The following is a 14,964-nucleotide window of genomic DNA, read 5'->3' on the forward strand; positions in this document are numbered from 1 at the left end:
AAAAGAATCACGGTGCTAATAAACAGAGTGCGTAATCAAGTCACTGAATGTTTCATAATTCTGATACTGCTGTCCACACGTGGATGATTGCAGCTACTTCTGGTTGACCCTGACTGCTGGGATGTTCAAAGACCCATTTATTCATTTCATTTATCTCCCTCTGTGGCTAAATCACTATCATTTGCAGACCTCTCCTTGGTTTTGTTTCTAGCATTTCAATCTTGTTCAGGATGTCCAATATATAAACAGAAGAAGTGGGTGTTCGGATCAAAGTAGTTTAATTATAATCCTGTTTTCTGAGTCTTGCTCATTTTCTTTTTCATTTATTCTAATAAAATGAGACAATTGGGCACAGAGTGTTGCCTGTGTATTCTAGTCACTGATTTTTTTTTTTTTTGAGTGATACATACATGGCTTGATTGTCCATGTTAAAAGCCAAGGAGAAAGTGCTTTTGATTTCATTTTAAATTGTGCAATTGAAATGAGTTTACAAGCATCTTTTTCCCTCTACATGATCCTCTTGCTTTCATTGTGAAGACTGCAACAATATAAAAACACAAATGTAAAGAATTATTGGTTTTGATGGTTTTGGTCTTTCTTTCAAGCTATCTTTTGATGTTTTCCTCTACAACTCCAATGTTGCAGCCACCACAGCTTGAAGTATTTCCCCCACTGCTTGTACCATTGCAAACATTCTCTTAGTATTAAAACAAATCAGAATCAGGAGGTATCTAATTGTGCTGGTTTTGATTTTGTTAATATAAAGTGAAAGATTAAAATGAAGCAGTAACAGCAAAAATGTTTCTTAAAGCAACAGTCACGGCAAATATTTAAAAGGCAAGTAAGCTCAAAAACCAAAGCCTTGGTACCTTTAAAAAAAAATTGCTGAAAGTACAATCATTGCAGAGGTTGCTCCATAACATCTTTTAAAAAATGTTACTGCTTGGCAAAGACCCTACAGTGAAGGCTTTCAGATAAATCATAACTGTTTTCCCCTGTAAAATTTACAAGTTCCCATACTTGTAACTCTGGTGGCATTGGGGGAGTTTTGTGGTCTGAGTACTTTCCCCACACCCCTCTTCTTCCATCTTGATTTCTTTGCCTTTCTTTTGTTCTTTGATTCTCACTCCCCTGGAGCTGGTTCTCTGTTTACAGGTCCATTTATTAACCCATCTGCAAGACAGTGTCTTAGCTTCCCCTGCCACCCTCAGTAGCTTCAACAGAGTACTGTTCTGGGCTTCATGTGAGCACAAATGATCTCAAGCGTAATTCTAACTTTACTCCTTGAATCTACATAGCATTTTCCTTTTGGAGGTGGCCATTATTGTTCTGAACACTTTTCATATCTTACTATATGCATTTGGAAGGGGGCCTGGTATTAAGAGGTGTAACTTTCCCCATTCAGTGCTTGCCACAAAAATATTAGAAATTATAGCAAAACCTACATCTTCCCACCAAGTTCAATTATGAATGTTTTGGAGCATTATGCTCCCTCCCCCCAGTTCTTTCTAGTGATCATGTTATCTTCCTCTAAGATTTGTTAAAAACCCTAGTCCCAGCCAAAAGACAAAGAAGAAGAAGAAGAAGAAGAAGAAGAGGAGGAGGAGGAGGAGGAGGAAGAGGAGGAAAGAAAGAGAGAAAAAGAGAAAGGAAAGAAAGAAAGAAAAAGAAAGAAAGAAAGAAAGAAAGAAAGAAAGAAAGAAAGAAAGAAAGAAAGAAAGAAGAAAGAAAGAAAGAAAGAAAGAAAGAAAGAAAGAAAGAAAGAAAGAAAGAAAGAAAGAAAGAGAAAGAAAGAAAGAAAGAAAATTACTTAGAGACAGACTTGGAAAGGTAATGAAATCTACCTAAAACTTGTGTATTTCATGAGTTTTACCCCTTGGTAGAGACGTAAAAAGAGTAAGCACACCTCAAGTGCAGTCTAGCGCTTCCTTTAAAAGTCCTTTCAGAAGATGTAAATGAGTTCCCCCAGGAGGCAAAGTCTAAGTCACACCTTGTTATGAGCTGATCACCCACCATTCTCTGCCACAGGTTTTTTAAAACCCAAATTGGAGAATGTGGTTTGGCCATAGAAAATTGAGCATTTAGACTGGTTGCTATAATCAAAACCTATTACACATTCAATCATAATCTCATTCATTTAGCCAATAAGAACAGTAATGCCTATCAGCTGAGCTATGAATGGTAAACAGAAATTGGCCAGACAGGCAAGTAAAAGAACAGTTTTCAGAAAAAAGAATTAAGATGGAAGAAAGAAAGGAAGGAAGAAAGGAAGTAAGGAAGGAAGGAAGGGAGGAAGGAAAGAAGGAAAGTGAGTGACTGTGGCACTCACACAGTCTACAATTGAGAAGACATGAGGCTCATAATTACAAGGAGGAGAATAAACTGGATATGTAAGTAAAAGACTTTACATTTTGAGCCAATAAACTTAAAACTTCATCTAGTAAGAAATTTAATGAAGAATTTTGAGCAGGAGGGCAAGTCACTCAGATTTTCATCTTATGTGGGTGTCTTTTGTCTGGAGAATGAGAGAGAAACAGGCCTGCGGGCAGGAACCACTGGGAAACCACTGCAGGAAATCTAGGAGAGGTTTTGGGTGTCTGAAGTAAAACTAAGGCAGAAGGATATAAAGAAAATATAGGCAGTTTGGGAAAACATTAGGAGGTGATAACTGGCAGAATGGGAGAAATGAGAGAGAAAGGAGTCCTGGACACGCTGTTCAGCCATTTCAAAGTGAATGGATGCAATGTTGGTCCTTCTACATGAAGCTGCCTCTCTACCTGTGTGTCCTTACATTTCCTTCTCCAGCTCTCAATGACCTTGCTGCTCTGAACATACCTTCCCTCTCTCTCTCTCTCTCTCCCCCCATCATCACTCTCTCATTTTATCTCTGCTCACTGAATTATCAATATACAAACATGCTACAATATCTATTATAAAAAAATTCTTTTAATTTCGTTTTCTTTCCAAGCATTCCAATATTTTGACTTCATAATATTCTATGCCCACATTTATGAGAGTAAAGTTTAAAATAAAAATTATAATGCCATGGATGAATTTTAATAAAAAATGTACTGCAACAAACTATAGTAAACCAATCTAAATTTTTAATTTTATTTGTACAATATACTTAAGTCTTTTATAATTGATTCAGCTGAAATGAACAGCACTGGGATTAGTGTAAAAATTTTATACTTTTATAAAATGTTTCAATTTTTCAATCATTTTATTTCATCTAAATCAAATTTTTCTGGTTATTTATTTAGCTATCTTAAAACTTTTATTTATCAGTGACTCAGGCCTGTAATCCTAGCTACTTGGGAGGTTAAAATTGAGAGGATCCTGGTTTGAGGCCAGCCTGGTATATAGCTTGCAAGACCTCATCTCCAAATTAACCAGAGGAAAATGGACTGGAGATGTGGCTCAAGTGGTAGAGTGCCTGCTTTGCAAGCTTGAAGCCTTAAATTCAAACCCCAGTCTAACAAAAAAGAAAAAAAATTGTTTTATGATCATTAATCTGAAGATGTTATTTCAAACATCCTCATGCCAAATTTTTCAGACCTATATTTTGTCAATAAGAGTTGCTAGCCAATTTTTAGGTAATACCAAATTTTGATTTTTGCAGTGAGAAGTTTTAATAATCATCAGTTTCATTTCACACCAATTATTTCTACAAGCTATATGGATTATAAATTGGATCACATATTGTAAGTTTGTCCTTATTTCTTAAGTAAGACATAAGAAAATACTGAGAAATCATTATCAACTGTTACAAAATTGCCCTATTGTCTAAATTCCTAATGTTTCATAAATTATTGTTACTACATGCAGTTTTTCTCTGACCTCATACCACAGAGAGCACCTTATCTGTGTGCTCCTACTCCATTCCAGAGTACATCTTGTAGGGTATTTTTGCCAATATAGAATATGAAAAGCTTTAATCTTAGAATTCTACTAGACTGAAACAATGTTGCACTTCAATAAAGTGTTTTGTTCTGTTGTTTGCTCATTGCAAACAACAAACAGATTTAATACATAAAGGAAACAAAACAATTACTGAATTTTTCAACAATGTATGAACCCAATCTCATATCTTCTCTTTTTGTTGTTGTTATATTCTAATTATCAGTGGTGGAGCAAAGAGCATCACAGTGGACAGGTATGCAGGATCTTGGCACATGGCAGGTATAACCATCCTTGACTCTAGCTGCTCCTGAATGCCTATACAACAAACCGATCTATTCATTCCTCTCAGCATATACTTTTGTTATATTTACCTGATTTCATTAAAGTTTTCTGTGCACCTGTGACTTATATGTCACAATGGAATATGGAAAGAAGTGAGATACATTCTTCTCAGATGTGACTCTATGCATGAATTTCTACACTGCCTTCTTCTGGCTCTCTGGCATGGGAACAATCCTAACACAGTGACAACAGTCATGTATTAGAAGTAATCAAGAAGAAATGATCCTGGGTCTCTCAATCATTGCTTAAGGAAAGCTGCCCCACCAGAAACACACACTTGAGAATATTTCTATTTGTGAGAAATATATCTTATGTTATTAAGTCATTGAGATTTGGGCACTTATTATACCACCTCACATTAGCCTAACTAATATAGGCTCAAAGCTATGGAGTCAAATGAAAGTCACAAACCAAAACTAGGAATTAAATGGTAAGATCAAAACATCCTGATATGGAAAGAAAAAGAGGGAGTTTTAACCACTAGCTTACAGCAACTCAGTCACTCTAGGTAGAATTCAAATTTCTTCTGTGTGACTCTCATCCCCATCTAAATTACTACATAGAAAAAAAATTCATAGATTTGCACTTTATAAAAAGTTGAATATGTGCTCCACTGTATCTGCAGAGTGTGTAAAAGTACAAATTTCAAATAGCACTGACTTCATACACAGACACCCACCATCTCTAGCACAGCACTGCTGACTTCTATTGTAGTGTCTGCTTCCATCCACTCAACTAACCAGATATAAGAACAGTAACCATTTAATTCTTTAATTCAGCTGCTTCTAAGCTGACTGTGTTCTGAGACCAGTACTCCAGACACAGCCTATCCGCAAGTCCTTCTACTGCAAACTCCCTGCCACATTACTAGACTCACAGAAATTTCTACTCAGAAAACTAGGAAAAGAAAGGTCTTTTAGATTTTGGAGGAAAATATAAAATTAAAATATTTACAGAAAAACAAATACTTCTGCTTTGGTGGTGACATGCTTTGCAATGCAGCAATTGACTCATCATAAATCAAAATTGTCCCCTAAGACATTGGCAGCCATATTACCAATCATGGCTTACAGTCTAAGTCTACCCGAGGCATGGTATAACATTACTCTTCTTTCAGTGTCAAGAGCATGGGCTTTTGTAAATAAAATGGTCATGGCTTAAAGGTAAATTTTGAATGGATAAAACGTGCCCTGTAATTGGTATAGACAAAATTTATCCTTGGTATTGTTTGCATTTTGTGGACCATAATACCAAAATAATTGTGTGTTTGTTTATTTACTTATTTTAAGTTGACTGATAATTCTGTATGTTTTTGTCTTACACAACATAGTGTTTTGAAATGCACATATACATTGTGGAATGGTGCAGCTAATTAACAAATGTGCTTCCTCATGTAATTGATAATTTAGAGAATTCCCCACACCCTACACATGGCATCCAACTCTGCAGTTGAGGCACTGATTGTGACTTTGGCCTTCAGAAACAATGTGGTATGGATGAGCACTTGGAAGCACATGCTCTGGTTCAGAATAAGTTGGTCCAAATGTCAGTTCAGCCACTTGCCAACTATGTGATTTCAAACAAAGTATTTACACTACTATTGGTCTATGTGTGATTTAAAAAAATGAATCCAGCAAGGTTTTTGTAGATACTCACAGGTTAATTCTAAAATTTGTACGAAAAGGTGAATAATTTAGAATAGCTAAAAAAAATTTGAGAAATAAGAATAAGGTGGCAGGAATCATCCTCCCTGAGGTAAAGACTATCTATATATCTATACAGACCATCTACACAGCTATCAGACTATAAGTAGTGAACAGGACAAACTGGGGGCTGGACATACTGAGCACTCAAACAGAGTAGAGAACAGGCTGCATTATACTTCTTAAAGAAGGAAAGTAAACAATGTAAAATAGCTCACTATTCCACTCTCATTCTTTTCTCTCTGCTCTGTCTCCTCCAGTCACGTTTTTCTTTCCTCCCTCTCTAACCTTCTTTCACCAGCAACTTTCTCCCATGTCCTCCAGATTTGTTCAGGATGTGCCACCATTCTGTTAAGTAGGAATTTTCCTCTTCTTAGATTTCTCTAGTAAGCACCTTCAAACATCTCTTAATCTGTCCATCAAAGAAATACCCTCAATCTCTTTCTGTCTCTTTTTTTTCTCTCTCCCTCTATCTTTTTCTCTTTCAACTCCTGCACTTTTAAACCAAAGGGAAACCTAGATTGAGCTCATGCTGTAAAAGGGAAAAATTAAATGTTTATTTAATAATTATATACTTAAGTACTATGAAACTCAAGATTCTACATTGGCATTTCTGCTTGAGAAGCAAGTCACAAAACAGGAAGAACATAGTTACATCACTCATCTTACGCTCTTTTGCATTATTAATTGCTAATGTTTTTTGCAGAATATGTTTTTATTTGTCACAGTCTGCTGATAACTGCTTAACTAAATGTTTAAAAGTAGTCTGGTACACTTATTGACAAAGTCTGAAGTTTGCTACTGTCTTCATTAATATCTATCATTTTATTACTCATATTTCATGAAATGTATGCCTCATCTAGAAAATAAATGATGCCTATATTTCATTCACTTAAATCTAGAAGGAACACTTACACCCTTTAATTAAATTTCTTCTTCCTAACACTTTTCTTATTGGCAAGTCATGATAAGCACCCTCCCAAAAACTGTCCCAGAACACAAAATCCAGATTTGTTGAAAGCCAAAATAAACAGGTGTGTCTACTATGTTGTATTTTTTAAAAATACTATCCTATCTACGTATGGGATTTCTACCCCCTATTTAATCCTTCTATCCACACTGATTTATAATGCTCTGGTTTCCTCTTCCATCAAGAGGGATGGGTGCCCAAGATAAATGGCTTCCCCTTACTTTAAAGAAACATTCCCACTCACATATCACCTCTCCAAGGCTCTTAAGCAGCACTCTGAGAGAGATTCCTGTTCAGCAAGTCTGCAGCATCTTTCTTTATCGGTCATTTTGTGGCTTGAATTCTCCAGGCTTTGACGACTCACTGTCTAAGCCAAATCTTTGTTGGGGTACAAATAAAAATTGTTTACTTCTCACATTCTGTCCTCATCAGTGAAGAACACTTATTTTGAATCTCCTGAGCTTTTAAAAATGAAACAAAAAATTATGATACCCTGATGTGATATTAACAACAACTTCTCATTTAAAAAATAGAAAAGTATGTTGATGCAATTAGAAGAAAGAAGATAGGGGAGTCAGAGAGACATTCACAGCCTAGCCTTTTCCCAGGGTTGTGTTTGCCTTTGCTACCATATGACATTGAGATCTAAAAGCTCCTGCCTGTCCAATGGGGCAGATGTGAGCTGAGAATGCTGACTGGGAGCTGTGCAAGGCACTAGGGGCCAAGTCACTCTGTAGCGGAGGGCTGCAGAGTGGAAAACTCCAGACTGAGAGGAAATAGAAGTCACAACTGAAATTTCAGGCTTTCCAGGACCAGAGCAGTCATCAAAAAAAAATTCCCACCTCCCAGGTGTCTCGCATTGCTCATGTTCAGAAAACAAGCTTGTCCCATGGGCAGCCAATGAAGCAAGGACAAAGTCAGACTCTCTTAGACCAAGTCAGCAGAGAACATGGAGAACAGGAGGACATAGTATGGTCCACATACTATGTTAGCCTTGCCAAAACTTGACGCTATCTGGGAAAAGAGGAAAGGGAAGAAGAACATAACTCTGAAAAGCCACTAGCATCTAACCGACTAGGTTAGCCTTCTTCCAATTAAATAAATCCAGAAGTGATTAAATTATCTCAAATTAGAACTAAAGGGTTATGAATTATATTTTTACCTACTGAGTTTGAAACTATAATTTTAAATCTTTACAAACCTCTTGATGGATTTTTTTTACCTCAATAACCTATAAGTAATTTTTGCCAACAGTGTATAGATTAGATTTTAAATACTTGGTTTCAGGTTCTAAGTATTTTTATCATTCTCTTCTCCCCTTCAATCTTGCTCCATTCAAATGTTTTCTCAGAGATCAACTCAAAGAGGACTTGCAAACCATTGTCTAAATAGCCCCTGTTCCCACTACTTTTTCTCCTGTTATCTTGCTTTACTCTTTTCCCGAGGCATGAACTACCCTATGACATTTCATTATGCATGCATTTCTCTCTTCCCTGCTAGAGTCTATGCTCCATAAAGGTAGGGATTAATTATTTGGCCTATAATTAATAGTGCCACCCAATAGGTTTCTATGATGAGTAAATTAGTCAATTCAGTTTTAGGTTCTTCATCTTCTTTCTTGCTTCTCTCACTTATATATTACTGAGGATATTAATATCAATTCATTCTAATTAAAGAACAAAGAAGCATGTACCTATAGGGATGTTTCAATGAATTACAAATCTACAAGTAATGGGTAGTTAGTGTCTGAATTATTGTCTGTAAATATTTACTCAGGGGACCTCAAATGCCGTCAACAAAATCCCAGTGTCTGTGTGAAGACTAGCTCTGCTAACTGCGGTGTCTGCCAGACCTTGAAAGATTCAAATTCTGTCTGCTTCTTGGAAATCACCAAAACCCACTCTTGGTGATATCTGGGATGCAAGCACACCTTTCTTCTGTCTCTTGAAGACTCCAAGTTTGTTTCCTGGGTGAGACCTTTCCACCCTTCTTTGAGTTGGAAAAAGCTCCAAAAAGCTTCACAAGGCTGATTCCTTTCATCATTTGGGATTCTGCTCACAACCATCTTCTCAAACGACTTTTTTCTGATCACACATTTTTTTCCATTCCCCTTATCAACAGCAGCCACTCTCCAGAAGCCTGTGCTATATTTTATCATAGAAGTCAAAACTTAAAATTTTTCTTTTTTCTCTTCCTGTTTTGTTTCTGAGATAGGGTTTCACCATGCAGTCTATGTTGGCCTTGACCTGGCCAAGCTCTTACCTCAGCATCCCCAGTGCTGGGAATGAAGGCATGAACTACATCACCCAGATGTATTTTTTTCACAGCACTTAGAGATTTTTTTGTCTTTTTGGTTTCTGGAATTTCTTGACCAGAGGGAGTTCTTGCATATAACAAGAATTCTTTATCAAAGTTTTAGTTACGATGATGAGCTTAAGCTCCTTGTTTTTAAAAGATAATTGCAATTAAATAGTACCTTTGGAGTATTATACTTAAGTTTTATTTTACTATGGTAAAATGTAATGTTTTCTGTGGCAAATTTGTGCATCTACAAAATTTAAATATTTCTTTTGATCTTTTCAGGAATAGCTTAGTCCTTTATGTCTCTCAAAAAAATATACAGCAAGGAAACATTTCAAAATATCCTAGATCTAAAAATTAATATATGGAGTCCTTAAAGTAGCCTATGAAATAACCTTATAAACCTTGACTTTTACCTTCAATCAGTCTTAGTTCTGATATTTGATACAGAAATAGTGTGATCCAGCAAAAAGAATGGCAAACTAATCTTTCACTCAGTAAATACTTATGGATAAGTTAGGATAACTTTATGTTTGCTCACTATGCTCGACACAGTATTATTAGTGTTCTCTTATGGGTTACTGCCTCAAAAAGAAAAGAACAAATAAAACCACTTGCTTGGTTCCTTATTATAAGAGGGATGCAAATGAAAAAGAACAAGGAACTATGAGAAATAAGGACCTACTTAGACATAATTTAGATTAGAAGATGATATTTTAAGAGAGGATAGAAAGAAGATAAGAACTAAACTTGTAAACAATGGAGTAAACAATGAAAATAAATGTAACAAAAGAAAATGAAGTACCATATATTAAGATGTTATTAAAAACTCACAAGATTTTTATATAAACAGCATTGAGGCCTCAAGAAATGATTTATGGTTTTTATTAGACTAATATTCCCACAGATAGCTTTTATAAACTCAGGTAATAATATTTTAAAATACACATTTGAAGATACCAGAGAGTGGTCCTTAGCAGAGAACAAAATGATAGCAGAACTGATGGAAGAGTGGAGAAATGGGCTTAAATTCTCTCAGTCAAGCAAAATGACAAAGTTCTATACATTTGCTGTAGAATACTGTACCTATAGTTGATGATACAGAATTATGCATTTAAAATTAGTTAAGAGGGTAGAGCTCATTTGTTTTTACTACAACAAAAATATTAAAAATAAATAAAGTAAATATTCTCAATTTGACAAAATGTGTTTTAAAAGCTTAGAGTTAGCGTTAGACTTAATGGCAGATTACTGAATGTGTTCCCATCCCCTAAACTGGAAACAAATCAAATATTTCCACTATTTGCACATATACTCAACACTTCCCAGGAAGCACTCATCAGTGCAGCAATACAAACAAAAGATAAAGACAATCAAATTTAAAAGGGAGAAGTTCTTTCTTCTTCTTTTTTTAATTTGTAGAAAGCATGCCTATGCATGTACAAAATCCTAAGGAATCAGCAGAACTAATAATAAAGTTAGCAAGTTCATAGATACAAAGTATGATTTTAAAGTTGTATAAAACTACAATAATCGAGAGTAGCATAAGAAGACACAAATACACTGATGAAACAGAACAGAAAATAGACCTATATTTATCCCATACTTATAGCATCAATTGATTTCTGACAATGGCACTAAGATATTTCAATGGATAAAGAATAAAAATTTAATCATTTGTATTGAAAGAATTGCTTTTCTACTAAAATTCTTTTATGTAAAAATGACTTTAACCTGTATATAATTTGAGATGAATAAAAGATATAAGCATAAAAGCTAAAATACATTGGAAAGCATTTTTATAATCTTGGAGGGTTAAGTAAAAATTACATTTAAAGGACAAAAAAGCAAGTAAAACCTGCAAAAAACAAGCACTAGAAAGATTTTAGAGTTTACCAATTGGATGTGAGCCTATGTAAACTTGACCTGCTGTTATTCTGTGAACACAAGTTTTCCTTCCACTGTTTAATTTATAGAAACTTATATAACCACTTATTGACTGGGACTTTTTGTATTGTCCAGAAACTAGAGTTAAATGTCAAGAGAAAATGTGAGACTAAGTGCCTCATATGTTAAGGTTAGAGAGAAAGAGTTAGGGTCTCTGACTTCTGAAGATATGTCCTTTCCCTCCTGCCCAAATCAATATGCCATGAACGCTGGGAGGACTGAAAAGGGTGTGAGTTTCATGGAAGCCAAATGACAGCCTGTCATGAAGAACCACTTATCAACAATGAAGACTCCAGCAAGGAAGGGCTCCTGCATGCTCTTCCCTGACTGAATAGTAGGGTTCATTCTGCAGAGCCTTGAGAGGAATGGGAATGAGACAGCTCTTGGAAGAGTGCTAAGGGGAATAGAAGCACCACACATCATTGCTCTCAAATTTTCCAAACCCACAGTGGAGAACACTGGACACTTTGTCACATATGTCCCCTGAGTTAGAAGTCCCTTGAATTAGAAAAACTCCTACTTTTTTTCTTGCCTAATCCTACTGACTAGTCTCTTTTAGCTGAGTTTGAAATGATTGTGTAGCCAAAGATAAAGATAGAGCAAATCAATCCCATCTTAGTCCTTTGAGGACCTCATAGGGAACCAGGAAGCACCAGTGATTCTAGTGCAAATTGAAAGGGAGGGATCTCAAGTCCAGGCAATTATTAGGATGCCCATATGAAGAAAATATTTAGGGCTGGGGATGTAGATCAGTGGTAGATCACTTGCTCGGAATGTACAAAGGTCTGGGTTCAATCCCCAGCACAAGGGAAAGAGGGATACTGAGAGAGAGATAGAGAAGGAAGGAAGGGAAGGAGGGAGGGAAGAAGGGAAGAAAGAAAGAAAAGGAAAATATCATATTAATCAGGGATATGAACCTCTGGGACCATCTAGCTACAAGTGCACATAGCTGTCCTCTGAGAGAGAATTTGGACAGGAATGGACTAAATAAGAAAACCATAAACACCACCTACATTCACACCTTATAGGGATCACCTCCATGTCAGGGGCCCCCAGTAACAGAAAAAAGAGACATTTCCCTACTGCTAATATAAAGACATTCAGATGAAATGATCTCTGCCACCTCCAGCCCTTCTTCTTGCCACTAATACTGGAAAAAGAAAGAAAACTGAGAATTGATTAAAAGATGAGATTATCCCATAAGCAAAATGGAGAAGAGATTGAATTGGGCCAGGCTTTTCTAGACATTGGTCATCCACAAGGATATAGGAAAATAATTAATCCATTTGACATTTATAGCTTAGTAAATAGACTTCTTAATAAGCCTGTCACATACCTCATTGTCATTTTATGGTAGAATATGTATGAACCTTAAAATCAAATTACAATAAACTAAATTTGACATCATTTGAATCAGGAGTTTGAACTATAGGTTCAGTTAGACTCTTTGGTATATGTTAAAAGGGAGTCTCCTCAAACATCATTGTGCTAGCAATGTGAATTATACCAATGATTATTTTTCTGGGAAGACATAGAATATTCAAGGAGTTAGCTGACAAATTTAGAGATGGTGACTTCTATTCTTCTGTGTATCTCTGAATAAAAGTCTATGAAAGTAATTTTAAAAAGATATTCCATTTGCAATAATTACACTTGAGTTCTCCATAAGGAATAATTTAATGCCATGAAGGTTGGTTGTTTTGATCACTTTCAAATGGAATCTTTCATTTAAATGAAAATCAATCAAACTCATCATAAATATTGAGATTGATTTTTGAGACCACAAACCTGAATAGCAGTTCTGCTACAGTTCTTGAAGTTTTGAAATGTATTTTGCCTTTGAATATATAAATTTAACATATACCTAGAACTAAAATCATAATCACGAATGGGAAAATTGAAATTTTCATCTTGCCGTAGGATGAATTATAAAATTAAAGTAAGTTAGAAAAGTTCCCAAAGCTTAAATGTTATGGACTTGGTTCAGAAAGTGAGATGGGTCAGATTCTGAGAAAGATGGAGACGTGAACTTCTCAACTGAGAATACAAAGATGACTTGCCCAGCTTCATTGTCAAGTGCGAAATGATCAACAGCTGTACATTAGCAGATGAGCCTATGTTTTGTATACACAGATGTAATTAGGAGACCTAGGTTGTGTCTGTTTCTATGTTTGGCAAAATATGCTTATGAACTCATCTGAACAAAATCTTCCTGGTGAGCCTGCCGCCAAGAATTTGTTTCTTTAATGTGTGGAAGCCCAAATGCATCCTCTTCTTGGAAGTTGCTTTTGTTAGTATTTGTAGAGAAAGTCTGATTGGAAATTATCTTTCAGTAAAGGGTTCCATAGTTGCAGTTCTGTAGCATGTGTTGAGACAATTTACATATAAAGGATGCCAAAACTGAATAAAAATTAAAAATCTGTCAAGTCAGATGGCTAGAGTGGTAAGGACAGAAACCAAGGTCCACTACATTAAGAGATCTGCCTCCAGTCTAGCTCTCCCATAAACAACTACGTAAACAGTATTTACTTTTGAAGAATATATATTTTCATAAGCAGGCTTAGATTATGAATGGTTCCCCTATGCAGTCACTGTGCTAATATGTTTGCTAGTCTCTCTACTCTCTCTCATCTTGTAATGGTACATTGAGGGTTTTTGAGGCACAGCCCATCCTATAATTGACATACAGGTCTTTTCCCCTCTGCTTAGTATATGGGGCAGGAGGAAGAAAATGTCATTGCACCCTGAGCTAATAAACCAATTGGGTTTGGTTCAACTGTGAGTTTTGAAATAGCAATAAAGGGAAGGAAGAGGTCCCATTATCTGGAAGGGTATTCTATCTGAATTCATTTTTACTTGTTCTCTCAGCTATGGCCTTATTTTCTACACAAGAAATTTAGAAATAAGGAAAAAGAAGATATTTAAGTTCTAAATTCAAAATTGAGCCTAAATTTTAGAATCCTGCCAGGCATGGTGGCTGGAGTGCAAGCCCTGAATTCAAACCCCAATTTCACCAAAAAGGCAAGAACTAAACCTTAGGATCATATACTATTCTATTAAAAGAGTGTACTTACTTGATTCCCATAACTAAAAAATAGTTTTCGTTTCTCAGATAAGGTTGGCAAAGAAGCAGTCTCAGGAGAAATAGATCTCCAACTGAAAAAAGGAGGAAGTAGACATCTGCTTAGCCATTGATGCTGGCAGTCAAAGGGTACCCTGATGGCCTGTCTAGAAAGCCTCACATCCAAGTGAGTGAGAATGCTTAGTCAGGGCCTTCACATCGGTAAAGTCTGCTACTGACCTATACTTACTATGGCTTCAATGGATTTAGAATGTAATAAGCACTTAATGAATTTAAATCGTGATTGTTCTTCATATCCTTGTGTAACTGAATATTCAATCTTCAAATTCCTGGCAATTTTTAATACTTTTTTGTGTGGGATTATGGTTTGTCATATCAACAGCACTGCTTTATTTTTAAAAATGTCCTTTTCTATATTTCAGCACTGTTTCAAAAAATAATAAGTCCTTATTATATTTTTTCTTTTATGGGTGTTACTGGGATTTGAACTCAGGGCCTCGTGCTTGTGAGGTAAGTGCTCTACCACCTAAACCACAACCCCAGTCCCTTTTGCTTTATTTTTCTGATATGGTCTCACACTTTTTGCCCAACACCTTAGTTAGACTGAGTACCTTTTGCCCATACTTCTCAGGTAGCAGGGACAACAGGCATATAACACCATGCTGGTTTGTTTATAACTGGGACTTGTAATAACTGGAATTACAGGTATGCACCAC

This window comes from Castor canadensis, chromosome 3 (genome assembly GCF_047511655.1).
Source record: "Castor canadensis chromosome 3, mCasCan1.hap1v2, whole genome shotgun sequence".
In the NCBI taxonomy this organism is placed as follows: domain Eukaryota; kingdom Metazoa; phylum Chordata; class Mammalia; order Rodentia; family Castoridae; genus Castor; species Castor canadensis.